Genomic DNA, 25637 nt, shown 5'->3' with positions numbered 1-25637 from the left:
AGGGTTTGCTGGAAGCTATCACCTTGGTAGGGGGTGGGTCTAGAGATGGAGGGGCTGGATCTGGTGCTGAATGTGAGGTGGGAGTTCAGTTCTGTTCAGTGGCCATCACCACCCTGTCAGGGACAGGGTTTGATCCCTAGTTGCTGGAGCAGAATCCCTGAGGGTCGGGCTTGAGTTGGCTCTGTTCCCTTTAAGTGTGTGTGTTTTCCCTCTCCCCATATCAGGACCTTTGCCCCAGAGGAGGGGAGTGTTGAAGCAAGTGGAGCCTGTGTTTGGACAGAGGTCCAGTGCGCTGCCTGTGTAGGTGTCAGTGGCTCTGCCCAGATGCAGCCTTGGATGTGAGCCCCCTTTGACTCTTACAGCTGATCACTTCCCTCTGCCTCTGCCACTCCTGAAGGGCTGTCAGGGACCTCCATGGACTCTTGGCATGTTTAGGGAGATTAGCTGTGACAGAGTGGCCACTGTCAGAGATCTGGGCAGCTTCTGAGGCACTGCCTGAGTAAACACCAACAATGGCTGCCACTACCCTATCTGACCTCTGCTTTGGGACCAGTTCATCTCTGTATCCCATGGTCAAGTTTTTTCCCAGTCCTGGGTGCTCCACATCCTTGCCACACTGTGGCATGGAGTGAGCAAGGCCAGAGCATTCACTTGGCTTGGCCTGGGATGTGGGGCAAGCCAGTCACAGGAAAACTGGCAGCTGCTAGAGCAGATCTCTCCCTGCCCTGCCTTGGGGTCTAGTCAGCCCGAGTATGCTCCTCATGAGTGGAGTCCAGGCTTCTCCAGCCTTCCTATCTGACTCAGCAGTCCTCCAACCAGCCAAGGGGGCTTGTTTCCTCCATATAGGGCCCCAGGACTGGGAGACCCACTCTGTGACTCAATCCACTCACTCCCCAAGGGGCGTGCCCACTCTTGTAATCTCTCTTTTCCTCTGAGTCCCCTCCCAGAGGCACAGGTCCTGACCTGATCACTTTTCTTCCCTCCTTACCCAATTATGTATTTATCTATCTATCTATCTTCCTTTCAGCCTTGGTTGTATAGTAATCCTCCTGCCTGTTTCCAGTTAGTTTTCATTGAGGATTATTCCTCATGTAGATGTACTTTTGATATGTTCTTTGGGGGAGGTGAGCTCCATGTCCTCTTACTCTACCATCTTGATCCCCAAATGCCCCCTTTTTAAATTTAGCTCATTATTTTTAAAAGTTGAAGTATGGTTGATTTACAATATTGTGTTAGTTTCAGGTATACAGCAAAGTAACTCAGTTGTATATATATATAATGTTCAATTATAGATTATTAAAGATATTGAATATAGTTTATAGTTTCCTGTGCTATACAATAAATCCTTATTGCTTATCTATTTTATGTATAGTAATTTGTATCTGTTAATTCCATGCTCCTAAGTTTTCCCCCTACTCCCTTTTGCCTTTGGTAACCATAAACTTGTTTTCTATCTCTGTGTCACTCACTGTTTTTGTAAAAAATATTCCCTAAATCAGTGGTTCTCACTATGGAGTGTCTTCATTAATATACCAAAGGGAATTTATTACTACCATTAATATAATTATTGGGCCTTTTAGATATGAATTTTAAATAAATTATGTGAGGTTCAAGATTATTTCTATAACAACAGTACTTTGATTTATTGGCATTCTGATATAGATAGATTAGATAGAGAGATAGAGTTCAAATTAGAATTAGAGTAGTTTATACTATGAAAATCACATGTACGTTGCAGACTGTCTTATTTACACTACCATTCATAACAAATGGTCATTACTAATGCAGTATCAGTTAAATGCATAAAGCTAAGTTCAAGAATAATAAAAAATTATCCCTCAAAACTCCTTAAGTAGCCAATAAAGTTCATTAAGTATGCCACACACAAATCTTTATTGAGTCTAACAAAGATAGTTTTTCCTTTATTGTAAGAAATAGATTCCTGGTTCTAACGTGTGTGTGTACAACTGACCAGAGGAATCTTCTTTAGCCTTATGAGAGGCTCGCAGTAGGAGTTGGAGGTTGCAGAGTGGCAGGGTGGGTGGGGTGGTGGTAATCAAGTCACAGGTGCATCTGGACAGCAAATTCATACTTCTTCACTCTTCTGAGGCCTACATGGGCCGAATGCAGGCAGAAATCTTAACACTGTATTTTGTGTTTTGCTTTATTTTTGTCTCTCTTTTTTGGTTTTGCTGAGCGATAGTTATATCAGCATATGTTCACTGAACATATGATGTAGATGCTTAGTATCATTAGCTGTGGTGTTGATTGCAAATATTACAGTTTTTAAATTCAGTGAAAAACCATTTTCAGGTTTTCTTAATATATGAGTAAGTCCATAGAAAACGTGGCAAGCCTGTGAACATTACCTGTTACATGTGTGGCTGCAGTAGAAAACAACTGCTGGTACTATTAGGTACTGCTGGTACTATAAGAAGTTACCCTTGACTTTGATGGTGTGGTCATTGGGAAATAACAGTTTCCTCATGTGGTATATGTTTCAGGCAGGAAAAAAAGGTGGCTGTAAATGGATGCAGAGAAAGGTCTCTGAATATAGCTAATGCCATATTACCCATTTATCCTGAAGCCATATTACCTGAGTTTTCTCCATTAAGCATGTATCCCAGTTTTGGTGTAGACTTCACTAACATAGGGTGGTGACAGACCTCAGTTTGGTAAAGCAGACTCTGAATGTACAGTCCTCATTCCTGTCATATCCCAGAGAGGGCTGGTGTCAAAACACCAACTCTTGAGGTAAGATTTCCCTTCTGGTACTTACAGCTTTTATTTATTTATTTATTTATTTATTTTGTGGCCACACCATGCAGCATGTGGGATCCTAGTTCCCCGCCCAGGGATCGAACCTCTGATCCCTGCAGTGGAAGCATGGAGTTTTAACCACTGGACCACCAGGGAAGTCCCTGGTACTTATAAGTTTTAAACTATTGCTTTCAAATGCAAGGGGGAAAAGGACGTTTCTTCAGCATTAGTTTTTTTTTTTTTCTTTGGCCACACTGTGCAGAATGTGGGACTTAGTTCCCCGACCAGGGATAGAACTCATGCCCGCTGCCGTGGAAGCACAGAGTCTTAACCACTGGACTGCCAGGAGGACCGCCATGGAAGCCCCAGCATTAGCTTTTATTTTGTATACTCCTTTCTTCTAAGCAATGAGTTATGTTGAAATTGTCATGATTAGTGAGCAATAAAATGGACAGAAAAGCTGCTTTACTAAAATACTAAGTCAAATCTTCGTATAATTTTAAAACCCTCACTCTAAAGAGAATGCTGTTGAACTGAGAGTTTGTGCTCCAAGAGACGCAAGCAGCTGAGTGTCCATGAATGTAAAATTCTTAGGGTAAGAAGAAAAGAGTAGATTCACCTGAGAAATACATCATGACTTTACCTTTTATATTTTATGTCTCTAGTTTATTTCAACTGCACATATCCATCCCATATTTTAGTTTTTATAATAACTTTTCTTATGTTATATGCATACAATACAATAATATATTTTATATATTATATATTGGTGTTTTATAAATTTAAATATGTAAATCTATGTGTAATGTATACTATATATATAGTTATTTTAACATATTAAATTGTTAAATAAGATACTTCGCAAATATATATGTTTAAACACATATTATGTAACATTTATAAAACATATCAAATTGTATTTTACTTTTCCATATTTTAAATAATATTCCAAATGTATTTAAAAATATAATCCATATAATTTTATATATGGTATATATCAATATATATTAAAGATACATAATATATTTGGTATATAACATAAAACAATCAAATATTAAATATATCATTTAATTCATATTTAAATGTTACATTTAAATATGTAAATTAATATTTAAATTTATTCATATTAGATATTTATTACATGTTATATATATAAATAGTCATGAAAGTGTTAAAAAATGCAATAAATTAAAATGTTTCAAAAAGTATACATGATTTAAGTAAATACACATGGCTCTTCTATCTTTTCTATAAGTTTTAAATTCTTTGGGTTTCATTTACTTAATCTAGTTTTTACAAAATTTTACTAAGAAAATATTATCTTTTTCACAAGTATCATTTCCTTGTGTTGGTTTCTTTGCTTTGTTTTCCTCTCAGTAAAGGACTAAGTTACTGAATTTCCCACAGTGTTTTATGGAGAAAATTAGTTGTTTATGTTTTTATTATTTTTAAGAGGAACTTCATGTATAAGTAAGTGCTAAATGCTGGGTTAAATTAAGCTCTACTGGCTTCTTTATTTCAGGACTTCCCAGAGATTTTGCTAATTAATGTGCATTATGAATTACAAAATGGGAGTTATAGCATTTTGAAATTTTTGGAACTGAGAACATCCTCTCATTTTACTCCTCTTTTTTCCAGAAGTGTTTTTCAGTATTATTCTTTTTCCATGGAAAACATTATTCTTCTTTCAAAGTTTGTTTACTCACAGCATTCTGAGCTCCTCAACTTGAGATATTTGAAAATTCTATTACAGATTGAGCATATTTCAGAATCACTTGATGTATGTCAACATCAGTGCTATATGTCCCTTCCACAAAGCTTATACTCAAAGCTGTATAATGGTATAATGAAATACAAGTAGTTATAGTAAAAATTTACATAGTATTAATTCCAAAAATTATCTATTTAAATCTCCTTTAGGTAAGATTAGTGTTAGTGTCTGTATTATATCAATATGAGAAATTAGGTGATTTGTTCAGAGTCACAAAGAGAAAGTGGCAGAGCCAGGATATGAACTCAGATGTTGTGTTTCCATGTTCAGTGATCAGTCCACTTATCGAATACATTTAAGTGTGTTACATAAAGCACACATGCCCATATGTATTTTGCCTACTTTCTCATTGTTCCTGATTATTTTTGTGAGGTAAGATGTCAAAAATATTTTAATGAAATTGACATCATAAAAAATACTGCTTTCAGATATGCTTAACAAAAATGCCACATTTGTTTAGTAATTTTGTCTTGCATTTATATAGCAGATTTCTAGGATTGCACTTCATTCACTACTGAAATATAATTTTCTGGTGTTAAATGGAGCAACAGGTCAAAAACACATACACTCTCATAACATGACTGTTGACAGGGTGTGAGAAAAATAAACTCACAAAAAGAAACTCTAGAAAAATTCTACAAATGCCAGTTAGAATGAAAACAGCACTGGTAAAAGAAAATGTAACATGTCTTGAGGCATTGCCAAACTATACATTTTTCATTCAACTAACTTGACGTAGCCTTCTCAAAGTCAGCAAAATTCTATAACAGAGTAGGTTTAGAACTGTGAGTTAGACTCATTGTTTGAGGCCAGTAGTACACTAATACCAAAACCAGAAAATGAAAGAGGTGAATGTCTCCTATGAGATTAATTTTTAAAAAATCAGAAAAATATTAGGAAATTGAATCCAGCAAAGTATAAAAAGACTTTCACATCAAGACCAAGGGAGATTTATCCCAGGTATGCAAGGGTGTGGCAGTGTTCAAAAGTTAATCAGTGTAGTCCAGCATTTCAATAGGCTAAAGAAGAAAAATTATATGAGTATAGCAATTGATACAAAAAAATAATTTGACAAAATTCAGTATCCATTCATGATGAAAACTCTCAGTAAAGTAGAAATAAAGGACTTCCTCAAATTGATTAAAAGATGTTAGAAAACTGAAGTTGCTACCATACTTAATGTTGAAATACTGAAAGCTTTCCCCTTAACATGAGGAAGAAGACAAGGATGTCCACATTTACCACACTTAATTGACATAGTGCTAGAAATTATAGTCAACACAATAAGAAAAAGAAGTAAAAGGCAAATTGGAAAGGAAGAAATAAAATTGTGCCAATTTATAGGTGCCATGATTATCTATGCAGACAATTTGAAAGAATCTACAAACTAGAACTAATATATGAGTTCAGCAAGATTGGTTCCAGAAGGACGAACACTGCATGATTCCCCTTATATGAGGCATCTAAAATAATCAAACACATAGAAGTAGACAGTAGAATGGTGTTTACCAGAGTACGGGAGGGAGGAAGATACAGGAAGTTGTTCAAAGGGAATAAAGTTAGAGTTATACAAAATGAGGAAGTTCTAGAGATCTGCTGTACAGCATAATGCCTGTAGATAACAGTGAGGTATTGTGCACCTAAAATTTTGTTAAGAAGATAGATTTCCTGATAAGTGTTTTTACCACAGATCAAACAAACAAACAAACAAACAGAAAACAAAGGGACACAAGGAAACTTTTGGAGGTGAAGGTTATGTTTATTACCTTGATTGCAGTGATGGTAACATGAGTGTATGCATATGTCCAAACAAATCAGATTGTATACATTCATTATGTGCAAATGTTTTTTCCAATTATACCTCAATAAAGCTGGAAAAAAATACCCTTAAAGCCAGTGTAAAAAGTATTGATTGCATTTCTACATAGTAACAATGAACATTGTTAATTCGGTTAATAACTGAAGTTAAAAATACATGTGCTCCAAAGAAAGTGATATACTTTAATTAGGTCTAACAAAACAGGTACAGAATCTCTATGCTGAAAATTACAAAAAGCTCATGAGAGAAACTAAAGTCTGAAATAGAGAGACATAATGGGCTCATCAATGTGAAAACTCAATATTAGTAAAGATTAGTAAAGTGCAAAAGCAATTCAGTGGAAGAACAGCCTTTTAACAAATGGTGCTGGAGCAATTGGATGACCATAGGGAGAAAAAAATTTTACAAAGATAACTTGATCTAAACCTCACATTTTACACAAAAATTAACTCCAAATGGATCACAGACTTAAATGAAAATGTAAAACCACAAAACTTTTAGAAGGAAACATAGGAGAAAATCTTTGAGACCTAGGACTAGGTAAATAGTTCTTACACTTGACACCAAAAACTTGATACTCAAAGGGGAAAATTAATAAATTGGACCTTACAAAAATTAAAAGCTTCTACTTTTTTGTAAGGATGAACAACAACCTAGAGAGATTGGGTAAAAATATTTTCAAACCACATGTTTTGACAAAGACTTGCATGTAGAATATAATGAACTCTCCAAACAACAATTAGAAAAATCCAGTTAGAAAATGGTCAACAGTCTTAAACAGGCATTTCACTGAAGAAGATATACAGATGACAAATAAGCACATGAAAAGAAGCTCAACATAATTAGTCAATAGGGAAATTAAAATTAAAACCAAAATGAGAGTTTAGGTGTAGTGATAATCTTACCTAGTGATGGTGATATTAGAATGGCTAAAATTATTTTTAAAATAAAAAGTATTAATAACATTAAATGCTGGTGAGGATGCTGAAAAACTGAAACCTTTGTACATTACTGGCAAGAATTTAAGATGGTACAGCTACACTGTAAAATTGTTTGGCAGTTTCCTATAAAACTAAACATGCAAATTCTATACAATCCAGCAATTACACACTTGGGAATTTATCCCACAGAATGAAAACTTATGTTCATACAAAAACCTGTATACAAATGTTTATGGCAGCTTTATTTGGAATAGCCAAAAATTGGAAACACAAATGTTCTTTACTGGATGAATGATTAAAGAAAATGTGGTACATGCATACCCTGGAATACTACTCAGCAATAAAAACAAAGAGATTTGTGATGTATTCAACAACTTGGATGGATCTGCTAAGAATTATGCTGAGTGAAAAAGCCAATTATAAAAGGTTACATACTGTATTGTTACATTTACATAACATTCTTGAAATAAAACAAAATTATGGAGATGAAGAAGAGATTAATGGTTTCCAGAGGTTAGGGATGAGATGGGGACACACACTGTGAGTTTTGCGTATTAAAGCAAGAATGAAATAATATTTTTTCCCTTTCACATTGCGAAGATAAAAAACCCTTTCATATTGAGTGTTGGCAAGGGCATATTGAATAGACATACTACTGAGGTGAATAAATCAATGCGATCACTTTTAGAGGGGGCAGTGTTTAGCTTTACTTAAACACTGTGGCCCTGGAAAATAATGATGGTCAAAAAATCCTCCTGCCACCCTTTTTGCATTCCCAGAAACGGTTTATTGCAAAGACCCCCTCTTCCCCACATGACTTAGACTAGACTGGAAGGTGACCACTTTGTTTACTTATCGTAAGACACAGATCCTCCAAATTCTTGTTTTTATGGTCTCATAAATGAGTAGCTGGACTGTTTGTACCCGCTGGCCAGTCTGTACAAAATACCTGCTAACTCAGCTTGACCATACTTTAGTCAGGCTGCCTTCCCTCTCCAGGCCCCTGAACTTTGGCCTACTCTTCAACACTGGACTACACAGAACCACCTGTCCTTAATGCCTCTCTCAAGAATCGTCTGACCTCAGGGAAAAACATTTCCTGATCAACTGTCCCATTACATCACCTGCTAAGCCCACTCCCCAACATCCGGTTCTTAATAGCTTTTGTTTATTCCTCTCTATAAAATAAAAACCCTTTTCTGCCTGACTTTGAGATGTTGGCAGTTCTTACAGTCATAGTGATCTCCTACTGCAGTAGGCCCCTTCACTCTGTTGCAGTAGTCTTTTTGATTAGGGCCTCTCCTTACTTATGTTAGGGTTTGTTTTTATTTGACAGAGGGAATTTTAGTAATGTCTACAAAAACTTAAAATGGGTATACTCTTTTACTTAGTAACTCCTCTCTTGGATTGTTTTTACAAAAATACTCATCCAAGTATGCCAAAAAAAAATGTGTGTCAAGAACATTCACTCCAGTCTTACTTAAAATAGTAAAACAAACACAAAATAACACATTTAGGAAAAATCTAAATACTTATCAACAAGGAACACCTAAATAAATCATGTCATCTGTACATTAGAATGTCATGAGGTTGTAAAAATAAAAAATGTTACTTCTGATTATGTTGATATGGGAAGATGACTATGAAGTTGTGTTTAAAAAAGAACAAATTATATAACAATATTGCATGATTCCACTTGTCCAAGTTTCTATATATATGCAGATCTATAGATTATAGACATGAATATCTATATTCGTTTGTTTATCTATCTATTTATCTATCTATCTAGAGAGACAGAGACAGAAAGAGAAAAACACTTGAGAATGTATATACCTAGGAATTTTTTCTGGAACTGTATAATCCCATAACAGTTACCAACTGAAAGCAGAATTTAGAGGAAGGAAGGAAGATGCTTTTAGTATTTTTCTTTATATGCATCTCTTTCTCTATTTGGATGTTTTACAATACACACATATATGTATGTTTATATAGTTAATTTTTATTTAAAAATATCATATAACAATGGTATTTTTTTCTGTGTACAGTTCTGTGAATTTTGTCATATGTCTAGATTCATGTAACCAATCTGTGCTATACAGTATATCCTTATTGACCATACATATTTTTTACAATCCATAATCTAATTAAAATGGACTATGTGGCCATTAATATTTTCATGAGACATTTTGTTCTAAAGGATGTTCATGTCCTGGGGGACTGTGAATTCTTCAGGACATTTGAAACACTTAATTCTGGATACAGAAGGGCTGCCAGAAAGGCAGGAAGTTAAATTAAAATATTTACATAATATTACTTGAGGTGTTGACATTCTGTGGATTCTATATTGAAAAACATGCTGAGATTTTAGCAGTTTGGGACTGGCAGAGAGGAGTGATTCAGAGCTCCCCTCTCTAAAGTCAAGTTACAGTAACAAGAACAAAAACTTAGAAGCAAAAACTGAGCTTAGTAAGGGCAGCTGGGTGGCCTAATGTTCAAGAACATTGCACACTCAGGCGGAATTGTGGGAAGATCTGGGGTGAACATGGGGGAGAGTTCCAATCCAATATTTGGAGAACTATTGTAAGAGTTTCCCAGCAGCTCTCTTACTTGGCAGTTAGGCAGGGCATCAGCAAGCAGTCCTAACTGTATTTTTTATCCGTAAACTCATTAGAGGCTTTTGTTTGTTTGTTTGTCTTCCCAAAATAACTTTTCTCATTGTACTTCATGTATACTTATTTAAGGTCTGGATGTTCTCTCTTTTAGCTGAGTGGATCTTCAGCTTCTTTCTGACAAGGATTCATTCATTTATTTATTCATTAATTTATTCAAAATTATTTCCTAAGTGCTTACTATATTTAAGGTATGCACCAGTGAACAAAACAGACAAGAAACCTCACTCTTAAGGAATAAAAATCCAGTACGTGAAGAGAGACCAAACACATTTTATACAGTGATAAATGCTAGGCAGAGGTGACATGACAGAGAATAATCTGGTGTCACTTGTCAGTTAGGTGGTCAAGGAAGGTTGCTCTAAATAGGATGAGTGAATTGAGATCTGAATGACAAGGAGCAGCTCTAGGAGTACTGAGATGAAAAACATCAAGACATGCAGAACAGCTGGTACGGAGGCCCTGATGTGGTGTGAGCTGGCTAGGAGAAGGGGAAAGAAGACCAGTGTGGGTAACAGACCAGGCAAACTGGCAGTATGATGTAGAAGTTGGATCAGATACCACCATGCAAGCCAGGATAAGAAGTATGTGTTGTACTTGAAGTGTGCTGGGGAATTTAAAAGAAGATTTTTAAATAGGGGCGTGATATTATTTGATTTATGTCTTCCAGAGATCAGTTTGAATCCTGTGTGGGGGAAGCAGAGGAAGCAAGGGAACCATTATGGAAGAAGATATTCCAGTGGTCTAGAGGAGAGATGATGTAGCCTTGAACTAGGTAGTAGTAGAGAAGGAAAGATATGGTCAAAATTGGGATGTGGTGAAGGTGTTAGAAATTAGAGGGTTTTTCCTCCCTTATATTTCTATCTAGGCATTCTATAACTTAGATGCTCACTTTATTTTATGCATGGCTGTTGAAACTGGAGACAACACAGGTTTGAATCACTTGTTGTGCCTAGTGCCATATGTTGGAAAAATGAGATGTATTTCGAAATCTTTCAACCCTAATTGAATTGTAAAATGTCAGAGACTCACAATAAATATATAAAGGTAACAGCCGGGACCCTCCCCTCCATGGGTAAACATCAGCAGCTTCACTCTTCCGGACCCTCAGTTAATAAAAGTCCTGCTTAGTAAGGGGTGAGGGTTGTTGTAGTGATATGCGGATGAGCTCAATTAAAAGAAGATGTGAAATCAATAGATATACCAATAAAACATTTGTAAAATGCTTCTTCTCTGACTTGGGTATTAGATGCCCCTACATGTCTGATTAGCATTCCAACCCAATGATCCTATGAGCTTCTTTTGCTATTGTCTTAATTTCAATAACCTGGGACATTAAGGAGAATGCACATATTAAAGAAGGGGATAAAGGGCTTGTCATAATGGTAACATACTTTGGAACATTTCTTCATATATTAGGGGCCTCTAACTAATAAGTAAGAGAGAGAGGGAAGAATCCAACCCAGAAATGGAGAATGGACAGGAATTAGGAAGGGTACTCAGAGTTTAACTAGAGTAGACAAGGGATGGAGAGTTAAACAACGTAACTGACACACACAAGAAGAGTTAAATGAAACTAATATAGGGGAAATGAAGAATTTTGAACTGGTGGATTTTCCCAGATGATGGGCTATACCTGCTATACTGTATCTGAGTCTGATTGGCAGAGAGACTGGCTTTGAAGCATGGCTGGTGTTTCCTGTGAAAATTTTATTGCTGAGACATCAGACTCTGCATCTGGAAAGGATGATTTAGTTTTTTTTTTTTTTTTTAAATCTCTTCTTCTTTGCTGGCAAATAATGAAGCTTGAGGATGGTAGCTGTTTAAGGTTACTTAGGAACTGGGCAGGATTATTCCTGCAAGAGGTAGGGCATCAGATCCCCAGCTGAGAGGAAGATAGAGACAGAAGATACAAGGTATCTTCTGGGCAGTGCACACTGACTCTGAGACATGACTACAGTGATCTCTGTCTTGACCCTTGAGTCTGAGAAGTCTTCCCTGGAGGGAAGGCAGTAGAGGAGGAATCCCCTGCCTCATTGGAATCACCTCATTCCACTTTTCCCTCCCCCAAGTCCATAGAAAAGAAGGGGTACAGTGGGGTAAGATTTTGGAGAATCTCCCCGGCTTTTGTTGTGAGCTGGAGTTTACCATTTTTCTTCAGAGCTTTAAGAGAAGAACTGGAGATTCTTATAGCAGCTTGTTCTCTGTACCCCTTCCCATTCTTTTGTAGAAAAAGGAAATAAGTTATTCCTTACAGGAAAAAGTAAACTGCCTTCATTTATAGCCTACTTTCAGGAATGAAAAGCCTCATGGGGAGAGAATTCTTCAAGGAAACAATCATTACTGCTGTGTCATCTTTCTCAAATTAATTATAGCATGGCTATAATAACTGCATTTCCCTTCATCTTCACTACCTTTTTCAGCTTAACAAAAAGACCAGATGTTACTAAATGGCGATCTTCTTCGTAGTACAATGCTGTGGTCTCTAGGGTTTAAGGCTCATATGCAGGCCTTTCCATAGTCACATGCCTAGGGAATGAGGCTGTGTTTGGGGTTAGTAAATACAAAGACCTTAATTTTATTTAGCATTTCCTCAGTAATAGCTCTGCATTCATTAATGGCACCTTGGGTCCCTTGGGATAGTCACACATTAAAACAGAAATACACAAATTGTCACAATTGCAAAAGCAAGAGAAGATTTTAACTCCTGAGTAACCATCATTTTTTCACGGGAAGGAGTTATCTGATGTACAGTTCAAAACTATAATTTTGAATTGGGACCAAAGTTAATTTTATTTTTTTCAGAAATACAGGCACTCTTAAATAATGTTTAAATGTAACCTTTTCTGTTTATTAAGAGATGTTTAGATCAATATAATTAGATAAATGTGAAGTCACCTGGCCTTGTGCTTATAATATAATTGGCCCCCAAATAAATGTCAGGGGTTACTATTCATGGTGATCCCATCTTTGACCTTGGTATACATTAGAATTATACCAAGTAGAGGAAGTGGAAAGATTCTTTAGATTGGAAAATATATTAGACAGTGTCTAATTTTTATATTCTCATATAGAAAAAAATGAGTCCCAGAGGAGGCAAATAGTTAGGGAACTCATACAGTTAGGGCTGACACAGGAGGAACTAACGGATATCAGAGCCAGAAGACTGCAGCTTGAATCTTTTGTCTGCTTCACATCCACTGTGTTGACTTTGGGCAAATTAGTGAACTTCTTTTAGCTTCAGTGTAAAATGAGTATATTAATACATGGCTCATTGAGTTTTCGTTTGGAGGTCAAATGAAATGTTTTGTTGAAAATATTTTATGAACTACAGAAAACTAAAACATGCTTACTATTATTAAAGGAAGAAAAAAATAACATATATTGGGCTTTTTATAATTATATAACATTACAGGGGCTTTTTCTGAGAGCTTCGCATAGCCAAACCATATTTTATGAAGATTGCATTATTTTCTTATTTTCACACTGAGAAAACAGAGGCTTAGAATAGTGAGCCTCTGGCCCAAGGTCACAATTAATGAATGGTAGAACGAAACCTCAAGCTTGGATTCAGCTCTTGTCTCCTCCCTCATTATTATCCTTTCCCAGTTGGTTCTCCTAACGTAAACCCTCCCTTTGATCTGTTTCACTGGAATATCCATTTTAAAGATGTTTTAATAAAGCTGATAAAAAATGAGGAGTTCAGTGTTTAGCTTTTATTTCACTTAGAAAGTAAATATTCCTTTTAACTAGTGAGACCACTATTATGGGAGAAAGTGCCAAAGAAGACATTGGACAGAGACAGTATTGGTTGTTCAGGGAATAAGTGGTCTGCCTGTACCACCATGCAAAATATGTCTGAAAGAGTGCCTTCAAACATTAATTCCAAACAAACATATTCTTCTCAGGTAGGTCTTTGTTTACACCACCATGTGGGTGGTGTAAGTGACATCTGTAGACATTATATGTTTTGTCTGACTTCTTAGTCCTTGAACATATATATAATGTTCTCAGACAGTGGCACAATCTTCCCCCCACCGCACCCCTCAGAAGACATTTGGCAATTTGGTTGTCACAGCCTAGGGATGGGACTGCAGCTGGCACCTAGTGGGTAGAGGCCATTGATGTTGCTGAATATCCTGTAATGCACAGAACAGCCCCACAGCAAAGAATTATCTGGCCTGAAATATCAATTTTTAAAAAAATAATACTTTTCATTAGAATAGGGTTACATCATTTTCCAAAACACTTTCATATACATTACCTTATTGATCCCCACAAAATCACTGTGGGGTAGAAATGTTTCTTTCTAATTATAGACAAGGAAATTGAAGTTTGAAGGGTCTAAGCAATTTTACCAAGGCCATGTGACTAGGAAAAAGAAGGTGTTAGAGCATGAAAATTCATCTTCTGTCTCTTCACATCCTACCTTCCATATTTTTCCTTGAAATCCTCTGGTCAAATGTGGATACTCCAGTCTCCTTCTCCTCAAGCCTAGCATGGTACCGCCTACCCGCTAGAGCTTCAAACATATGTAATGATTGATTGACTAATTGTAAAGGACCTCAAGGACAATTACCCATATTATTCCATTCTAGTGTTTATAAGAAATGCCAACTCAGACCCTTGGGTAATATTTCTGTGTAAATTTCACATGCATTTTGTTTCCTATAAGTAAACATTGTTTTATTTCTGTTTTCATGATTTTGCTCCATTGTAAATCTTAGACTGTGTCAAAGTGCAAAAGCCTAAAACTTCCAGCTAGCAACAGGATGTAGCCACTTGATATCTGCCTCTTTAGCTGAGATATTCACATAGGAAAACGCAGGCAGAAAGCAGGAAGGGGAACCAGCTTTTTGAGTGACAGCACATTTCAATAGCAGGTAAAGGACAAATGAAACAGAAGTGGGGACAATGTACTTAAAAACAACAACAATGTAATTATAACAACAATTACAACAAAAACAGTAATGTGTATGGTTTTCTGCCAGGATTTCCACCCAAAAACTAATTTATTAAGGTGGTATGTTAACAATGCACAACAATAGTAAGGCTGGCTTAGTTTTATATTTAGCTCAAGAAGCAATTTAAGTCAGAAAGAAAAAGAACACTCAATCTGCACATGATGGACAAACTGCAAGATGTTCAACACATTTGTTTAGCAGACAGTAGAAACAATCCACCTGCAAATTTGAAACTTTCTCCATCCTTGGGTTGAAATTTTGTAAAATGAAAGCCATCAGTTAATTTGGTCATTTCAGTGGGAAAAAAAATAAATCCGTAGTTATTTGGCAATATGTCAAAATATGTTCTGAGGGAGAAAAAAAAACACATTCTCTTAAACTGATGATTTTGGCTGAAATTTTAACTTTTTAATTGGTGCTTCTGTTCTGAGGCAAGCTTTTTTTTTTTTTTTAGCATTCTTTACCTTCCTCCATATTTATAGCTTCATTTTACTCTCACATTTTATCTCACAAAAAATTCTAGTTACTGGTACCAACTAGTACATTTACCCATTTTTCAACCTTATGTTTAAGTGTGTATTGAAAATTTTTCTTAAAGTTGAGAACAAAATTGACCATGTTTATTTGCTGTGAGTGTTGGATATTTAACATTGAAATTTTTTTTTTTTTTTTAACATTGAAATATTGAATAGAAGATGAGAAGCAGATTTGTGGTCAACATGAGAGATCATGAGCTCAGGTTTTGTTTAATTTCTACTTCAGTTTTGTACTTTCTCAATATTTACAAAAATATAGGAGAAAATAGGATTTTTGGGGAAAACTTTCTTCATCAAAACAACATCGTCTTTTATAATTAAAAATATTTAGTGCTGCTCTGTCATAGATGAATGAAAATATTCCTTCTCCCTCTTCATCTTGCCTTTTATGATCTAATAATCTTAAAATATATCTCAGCTTTGGTTTAAATAAATCAATGGCATTTGATTAAAAATATCTGACATGGTGAAGTAATGCTGTCAGAAAGTAAATAGGTAAATAAGTTAGACTCTCTTCATTGTTACTTTAAAGCTGATGATGTACTTGTTCACATGGAACGTCTTAAATCAAAACCAGTTTTTCTCTGAACAATGTTACTTACTCTTTCTTCCTTTCTCCTCCCTCTGCACACTCCAGCTCAGACTCCTAGAAAGCAAGAGGCTTACCTCTCCTCAAGAAAGGGCCCTGTCCTTCAACTCACATGTGAACTCATACAACCTTATTTCATAAGGGATATCTTTCCATTGAGGTTATTTTATAAGGCTAAGAAAATTCTGAGATCATACTTTATTCTCATTTTACACTCTGTGTTACACTTTACATTAAATAAAAAGACATGAACATAATTTCAGAGAACAAGACTGGGGGAAATATTTCCCAATTGCTTGATTTCAAAGGATTGTACTGATTACTCTCATTCTACCATGTTGAGAGTTACAGAAATGTTGACACAGTGCTGTCTTATTACTCACTAAGAAGACAAAACTGTTTGATTGTGTCTTGTAGCATCTCTTTTTCATACCCCATTCCACTCTTGCCTGCCTTCCAGCAGTTGCTTGTAGCATCATCTTTTTTCCACATGGGCCAGGCCAGCTGATGTGTGCTGCTTGAGTGCTGATGAGCAGGGTAGCGGCACCTCCTGGGTAGTGACCTTGTCATGTGACACGCAGCACAGCTATATGACGCTAGGCAACAGCAACGGCAGTCCAGCCAAGCTTGCAGCCATCCAGAATGGCCTGATTCATTTTGATCAAAGAATCAAGATGACTTGCAGACTAAGAGAAAGAGCTCTAACCTGAAGGACAGTCTTTCTATTAACATTCTATAAGGTGACACATTCTGTATTTGTATATTCACATGCGTGTAAAAAAAAATATATACAGTTGTCATCTCACTGCCAGTTTTAAATAGAAAAAAAGACAATGCATGAATATCTGTATTTATGAATGTCTTTCATTTTCCCTGAGGCAGTTAAAGGATTTTGTAACTTATAGACTATTTATTCTTACAAGTAACATGGCATCTTTAATGTGGGGGGCAGAGCTATCAGCTCCTTTAGATACCCAGGAAAAATTAGGACTTGTTCCTGGATTAAAAAATAGATATATCTCATGCTTCAAATTTACAACCATACGTTTTCATCAAAAGTTTTCAAGAAATGAAGAATTAGGGGAAAATATAGAGGAAAAAACTTTTTTATTAATAAAAGACTAGATGTAAGCTTGAGAGAGTAAAAATCCTATAGAAGGATTCTATACTCACTTTTAGCTTTATTTCCTGTCCTTCTGTTTGCAATGGTATACATTATCTTTATTGTTGTTTTATAGGATTTAATTATTTCCCTTTTAAGATATCTGTTTAAGGATCTTTCTTCCCCCTCCTCCTTCCCTCCCTCCCTCCCTTCCTTCCTTCCTTCCTTTCTTCCTTCCTTCTTTTTTTAATCAGTTTTGATGAGCTTCTAAATTTATCTTAGATTGGAAATAAGGCCACTCAATTTGCATATACTGTCTTTGAGATAGTGAAGAGAGGACAGAGGAAAGCACTATTTTGTATGTCTTGAGTTTAAAGACTTCAGTTTAACTTAAATGATTACAGCTATAAAATCAAAGTATAATAATCACTTTTTTTTTTTCAATTTAAAAAGGTCTTAGTCTAGTTATACAATGAATTAATTTCCTTATCTGAATTCTAGCCCATCAGGTTAGGTACTCCGTTGTCTAACCACTTTATTAACAGATAATTGCATACCTGCTTCATCTGTGCCATCTTAGTATGCAGGACACATTCTCTTAAAACAACTCAAGCTTTCTCCCTATCTTCCAAGCACCGCCATTTGGGAAAAATGTATTATCCAAGTTGGCAATGTCTGTATTAATCTTGAGGTTCTTCCAGGTTTATTTAAAGTGCTTACTTTTAGGTGTTCTGATATTTAATGTTTCATGGATCCACAGAAGTTAATTGCAAAGACAAATGGGGGTAGGGTGTATAGTGCTGTAGGTGAAAGGTTATGCCTTAATTTGGCAAAGTGACTTTAAATTAGGTCTCAATCTCAATTGGTTCCCCATTATTTTGCTCCATTAATGTGGTTTTAGAGAAAACTTTCAAACGCCGACCCCTGAAAAATCCTCCATAGCCATTGGATTGTTTCCTTAACAGAAAATGAGAGAAGAAAAATGTCAGGAAGAGCAGGAATTATCGTAACCTTGTACTACACTGATCAGAACCCCACTCTACGTCAGTGATGATAAAACTTGCCAGAATAACCCAATGACTCGTTTTTGCAGAATGCTAATCTTCAGGATCAGGCTCAAGAACAGCAAGAGGATTACAGACATGTCCTCCTAATGAGAGTCAGCGTCCTTATAATGAGAGTCAGCATTGAGGCTGTCCACGTTTCACTGACACAAGTCAGTGAAAACATTCAGAAATTACTTTAGAAGTCACTTTAATATCAGAAATTATGAAGAAATATTCCATCGTGACAGTTTTTTCTATTACTTTCATCTGCTTCTAATTTTTAACTCTTATCAACTTATAAAGAGCTTCTTTCAATAAAGACACTTGACCACTGTGCTTCTCCTTATGGAGAATAGATATATTAATTGTATGAACAATCAATTTGCATGGATTCAGATTATTCAGCACATGCCTTTTCTTTTTGTCATATCAACCAAACAAATTATGTTGAGAAGGAAGAGAGTCAATCTCGAAAGTCATCAACTGTCAATAAATTCTCACCTAAAATAGAAATAGAGTCAAACCAAAATTTTTAATGTGAATATTATTTAAAAATGAGCACTTTTGTCATCAGTTAACAGTTAATTTATTTGTTAGGGGGAGTAGGACACAACATGATTAATTAGCTTAATGTATGTGTGCTGCATGCAAATACAGAGACAGCGGTGCCAAATTATGCATGCTTCGTGTTCACTGGGTTGAGCAGGAAAATACAGTCTGGAAGCACACAGATTGCTACTGAGTCCTTCCTTTATTCTCAAGGGACTAATTCTCATATCAGCCACACAGCGTTTTATTTTTATCATTGAAACTGGGAAACAAGTTGGCAAAATTGTCTGAATTTTAATTAAGCTGTTTAAAAACATTTCCTCACAGCCCACTTTAAATGTATTAATATGCCTAAAATGTACAGTATATTTAAGCAATATTAGCTTGGTGGGCCTATAATATCCATCCTCCTCTTATATTAAAAAAATTTTTTAAAAGTTAAAATCAGCAACAACAATACTGTATGTACTTAGGGGGAAATTGCACTTCCTGTTACTGAGGTGAGTCAAGAGGAAAACATTGGTGACATTTAAGAAAATAGGATTTTATATACTCTGCATTTTAAATAACATGATTAAGGTAACTGAAAAGAGGTGTCCAAGTTGGGAGAATATCAGGAACACAACACAGTGTTTTTCTAGGAACTGAGGTGCATTCTGGGTTGGGGGTTGATAAACTAACAAAAGTATAGCCTATTAATTCTAATTCTAATGTGTTTTAAGGCCTGACTCTACTCTGGTGTGTTACACTGCAATTCTGGATTTATTACTACTACATAATTGTAATTATAGTAATTTTGTACTATTACCTTTGCTTTCAGTCTCCCCTTTTCTGTCTGCCTCTCTCTCTTAAAACCTCCGTCAGAGGCATTAAAGCAAGGGAGCTAATAAAAAAAAAAAATGACTGGATGCTGTAACACAGATGCCACCTGACAGGTCTGAAAGCCTTGGTCACATATAGACCACTGGACTGTGTGGCTTTTCTGATATGCAATAGCTATGACAATTTGTTCTGAGTTACCTTGAACTATATTAGTCTGCCGATGAACTGAAGAAATGGAAAAAACAGTTCATTGTTTTGTGAACATTATGTTTGTGGAACCCCATTTAAAAGAAAGGAAATTCTTCCCTGATATCTAAGAGAGTTATCTACAAATAGTTTATAAATATATATCAGTCAGGAGGTGTAGAGTCAAAGGGAAATGCTTATAACAGCCTCTGCCAAAGATTCTTAATGCAAAGCATAGGAGTCTTCCTGTAATGTCATAATTATCAGCTGGAAGCCCTCCATACAAAATGTAAAAATAACCATGTGCCATCTGGTAATTGGTTTTCCCAGCAAATACATATGCAAAAGGGAATCAAGAGCAACAACAAAATTGAAAATCCAGTGCACAGGAATGCTGTATGACGGCTGGAGTTTTAATAAGCCACTTGCTGTGAAATCAGTTTTACAGTCCCATAGCATGATGATATAAAGCATTATAAGGTATATACATAAACATGAAAGTTCCATTATATTTATGGATATGGGCAAAGCAACAGCACTTAACATTTGGGCTTCCCATATTGAGAGACATCGTTCTTAGGAGATTTTTACATGAAGTTAAATAGTAGCTAATGAAAGTGAGCTAAAATCGCCATGACATTTAGTCACAACTGAAGTTTATTTCCCCAGGTTTACTTCTCATGACTGAGTTTATGGCTGCATTGTTTTCTATTATGAAGAAGTTGAAGTCCCTTTACAAAATAGCACGTAGATTTTCATAATGCTATTAGTGGTATAAAAAAAAGGGTCTATCAGCGTGAAACTGTTCAATTCTACGTTAAAATTGTTGGGTCAGTATGGAAACGTGTAATTACTTTGACATCATGGGTTGGCTTAGTCTTTTTGTAACCTTGTACTTGGCTGCTCTTGCCCTTTAAATCATTCTCTATGAAATGTTTCGCTTCCCGCCATGGCAAACAAGAAGAAGCTGTAGCAAAGCAAAACATATGGGTAGCTACAAATTCATCACTGGCATCATTCAGCAAAAATTCTTCATAATTTACAACACTAGGAGCAATGGCAACACTGGCCTGTGGCATAAGGTGTCTTCCTTTACATATCTCAAAGCATTTCTTAATCGCTGTTTAATTCAATTCCATTCATATTCTTTTGGGGAGCAAGGGGATTAAAGATGGCTTTCCAGTGAATTCCTTATAAAATGCCAAGTTCATCCTCTCCTTCCCTGTTCCATCATCCTGAGAGAGTGAATCACTGTTATTTGTTCTCACTGTAGGACTCAAGTCTTTCATCCCAACTTCACATGTCCAAAGTTTGATACTAAAAGAATCAAAGAAAACTGAGCTTTTAGGGCATACAGATAACTGCAGAGATTCTGGGGCTGCTGAATGAGCTCTAGCAGTGTTCTCAGATTTACATTTTGTTCTGAAATAGATAAGTGGAAAATATTTAATACTAAAACAAATTCTTGAGTCCACTTTGTAGTATTTTTAATTATTTAGTATATACTTAAGACCAGTTCAATTTTTTTTTTACCTCATGTCGCCAGGACATGGTCAGAAATAGGTATATTGTCAGTTTGGTGTATGTGAGGCTGGACTTATTTTTGAGATGGCCATGCAGCACTTGAGTTTAGTATTTGTTTGATTGCTTGGACAGAGGACAGGACCTCTGATTTGACTTACTGAGAAGCTGAAGGAAGAAGAGGCAGAATAACTTGTCCATTGACACAAAGGTAATACATTATACAACTTAGTAACTAGGAATGAATGAAACTCCAGCCCCATGGTAAGGAAGAAGACAAGTGAATTTGTATTGCAGTGTAATGTTCAAGAGTATATCCTTTGGGTTCAGTCTCAGGCCTGCCACTATTAACTCTATGACCTTAGGTGATTCCCTTCACTTCTCTAAGCCTAGTTGTCTTCATCGGCAAACTGCTGATAGTAGTAATTCAATAGCATGGAAAAGGAGGTAGTGTAAGGTAATGGTCAAGAGAGGCATGTCTGGAGTAATACTGCCTGGGTTTGTATCCCAGCTTCAAAGTTTACAACTGTGTCATCTTGGACAAGTTTTTCAACAATCTTCTGCCCCTGTTTTTTTTATCTGTAAATGATCTGTGTATCAGAAATGGAAACCTTAAGCAGTTTTTGTGAGTTGTGTGTAGACTGCTTAGAATAGTGTCTATCACTTCATGTGATCGGTAGACAAACTATTGCTATCCTTATCATGAACTTAAAATGATGTGCTTAGGTGCCAAGATGAGTAAATAAAGTAAAAATTGAGTAGCGTGAAACTATCGTTTAAAATTTTAAATTGCCTGTGAAGTACTGTGTGTGTGCTTCTGTGTATACAGCTCTGTGCAGGAGTAGGTATATATAAATGTACAGGGTTAGTTTGGTTTATCAGAGGGCATATATGCAATGTATAACTTACGTTAAATTCTATAAAAGAGAGTGGGAAAAGAAAAAGTAAAGACCATATATCTTTGGCAAAGAGTTGCGGGCCATGAATAAGTTAAATGCATGAATGATACTAATCACTGTTCTTATGCATAGATTTAACTTAAGAATTAAATGAAATAATATCTGTACTGCCTTTCTGATAGTGCCTGGCATATTGAAAGGGTTAATGAAATGCTGACCACTATTCATAGCATCCTCATTATTATTTGCATTTAGTTACATTGCAGTGCAGATAACTTCTTTGGTGAATTGTCAATCAAAAGTCAGATCCCATCTTTAAGCTGTCTTTAGGGAAGTGCTCAGATTGGCTTCTTCTGTCTTCTGAAAGCAGCAATCACTGTCCCCTTTTCTAACCAATCTGGTAGTAGCCAGGGGGAAGGACATGAAGTCAGGCTTAATGGAAGCGTCTTTCCTGCTTTGAGAGTTTTCTGCTTTCCTGTCTTCATGTGAGTGAGAAAATGTTGATGATCTACTGTGGGACAAGAAGAGACTTTTCTTGCTATTTATTCTTTTTATGTCAGTGTCTTGCCATAGTGCCATATTTAAGATCCACTGATAAGAGTCCCCAAAGTCACACTTTTGTCATGAGTCTGAGGCAGTCAGTGACAACTTCTATTTGCCTGTTAAGCTGGTTCTATTGTATCAATAGAAATGCATTTATACATTTTGATATAGACAAGGGAAAGTGACACACCTATCCCTTGACTGGATAACCTCGTACCAAAGGGTAGAATTTCTATATTCCTGTAATTGTTTTTTTTTTTTTTTTTAAGTTAGATGCACCAGAAACTCTACTATTACTGAAATTTTACTAAACTAGAAGTACTTCCCTAATTTTTATTATGCTTTTCTACTTCCTAAGTGTTTTATTCAATATAAATTGTTTTCTTTTCAAATTTAACACACACACTATACCAAATTCAATATTTGTTTCTTGAGAAGAGCAAAATAAGTGGTGATATATGGAAGATGATTATCTCCCAGCTAACTTTATGCATTTCTTCCAAGTCTTCTCAGAGGCAAGCACATTCCTCGACAGTACTGCAGGCAGAAGTACACGAATATGGTTACTGAGGTTGATTTGTAGGAAAAATGAAGGGAGCTTGTTGTTATAAAGTGAGAAAGACTTCTGGCTACTACTCAGTTGTTTTATGCACCTCACACTGTTAGCCTGTTTGGTAGGAAAGGATTCTAGTTCCTTTGCTTAGCAATAGCAAAAAGCCCCAATCACTGGAAGGAATAAGAAATAAGATTTAGATTTTTCAGCATTACAAATCCATATGAAGTTCTGCCAATACAGGCTTTAACTTACTCATGGTTCTATCCTCAGAATATGATCTTAACTAAGATCTGTGAATAACAGAATGAATGCACAGAATTTGTAATTTATTCTAAACATTACAAATTTTGTTTTAAAAGAGGAGACAGAGCAAAAAAGTATTTTTCAGTGTTCGAATATTCATTTCTTATTATTTTTTTAGAAGACAAAAAGTGTTAACCATTTTGTATTGCGGTAATAGAATGATTCCAATTTTGTGTATAAAACTTCATTTATGCTATCAAATGAATGAGCCAAATTAGATGATTACCAAAAATTGTAACAGTTACATGAAAAAATTCATTTTATATGACAAAACATTTTAGGACGATGAAAGGACTATTAGTCAAGAAAGAGTTACTTTATTGAAAAAGAACTCTTGAGGCCTTGCAACTCTACTCATTTGAACACTGAAAGAAGAGTACGGGCTCATAGTAGAAATAACCATTTAATTTATCAATTTTCCCAGAAGAAGTGGCCTTCTGTGGCAGAATGTAAGAATTTATCTTCTTAAAATTAATGAAATTTTGTTTTTTGTAGGATATATTTAAACTCTAACCTGCCATTTTCACTATGAGAATAATACTCAGGTGTCACAATTGTTTTCAACAGGAAAGTTGTACTTCTGGTAATTAATATTCTTTTAGTATCTTCAGTTTTGACATAGAAGTAATTACAGAAACCATAATAATGAAAGAAAGAATAGTTTCCATTCATTGAATGATTACACTGTTAGCACTATGGCTAGCTTATTATAATCTCTTATTCTTATTGCTTAAAATGAAGAAAAGTGTTTTATTTACTTCTCTATAAATCAGCTTTCTGCTAAGTTATTATATGCACTTGTCTAGATGTTCAATATGTTCATTTTGGGGAATAATTCAATTAAATGAGTATTCTGTCTTAAAACAAGCACACTAAAAATCCATGAACTTTTACCCTATTTACCATTTGGTTATGTCCTGGTAAATAATTTGGAATATTGAACTGGGTAAACTGAATGCAAAGGCAAAATTGGAAGCTCAAGAAAATAAACAATGTATTTTTAAAAATTTAGTTGAAAGCAAGATAAATGAGAGAGGTGGTTTATTGGTTTGCTTAAGGACTGATGTTTCCATTTTACCCAACCTTAATAAAGCTGTGGATTTATACACAGGAGTTTTGTGTACAATGGTAAGCACTAGTGTTGATGCTTTAGATTTCATAAGGCATAAAAGGCATATAAATAAATGGTAGGAACTGTCATATAAAAGAAGAAGAACTTTGGAATTAGTTTTATCTTTTTTTTTTTTAACTAAAAGACCCTAGTTTACCCATTTCTCCTACCCCCCAACCCCTCCTCTGGCAACCACCAATTTGTTCTCTCTATCTATGAGCTTTTGTTTATTTGTTTGTTTTTAGGATCCACATGCAAGAGGTCATCTGGTAATTGTCTTTCTCTGTTTGACTTATTTCATTTAGCATAATGCCCTCCAGGTTTATCCATGTTGTAGCAAATGACAAGGTTTCATTCTTTTTTTATGGCTAAATAATATTCCATTGTGTATGGAGACATATCTATCTATCTCACATCTTCTTTATCCTTTCATCTGTTGATGGACACTTAGGTTGCTTCCATACTCTGGCTATTGTAAATAATGCTGCAGTGAACATGGAAGTGCAGATAATCTTTTTGAGTTAGTGTTCTTGTTTTCTTTAGATAAATATCCAGAAGTGGAACTACTGGATCATATGGTATGATGGATGTGGGGAAAGGGTTCTAATTTACATTCCCACCAGTAATGCATGAGGCTTCCCTTTTCCCCACATCCTCACCAAAGCTTGTTATTTCTTTTCATTTGATAATAGTCATTCTAGCAGGTGTGAGGTGATATCTCACTGTGCTTCGGAATTGCATTTCTGGGCTCTCTATTCTAGTCCATTCATCTATGTGTCTCTTTTTATGCTAACACCATACTGTTTTAATTACTATAACTTTATAATATATCTTGAAAGCAGAGTGCGATGCCTCCAGTTTTGTTCTTCTTTCTCAAAATTGCTTTGGCTATTCAGGGTCTCTTAATGGCTCCATACAAATTTTAGGATTGTGCTATTTCTGTGAAAAAT

The sequence above is a fragment of the Balaenoptera borealis genome (genome assembly GCF_965194805.1).
Source record: "Balaenoptera borealis genome assembly, chromosome: 8".
Classification (NCBI taxonomy): Eukaryota; Metazoa; Chordata; class Mammalia; order Artiodactyla; family Balaenopteridae; genus Balaenoptera; species Balaenoptera borealis.
Note: the sequence above shows the minus strand (reverse complement) of the source record.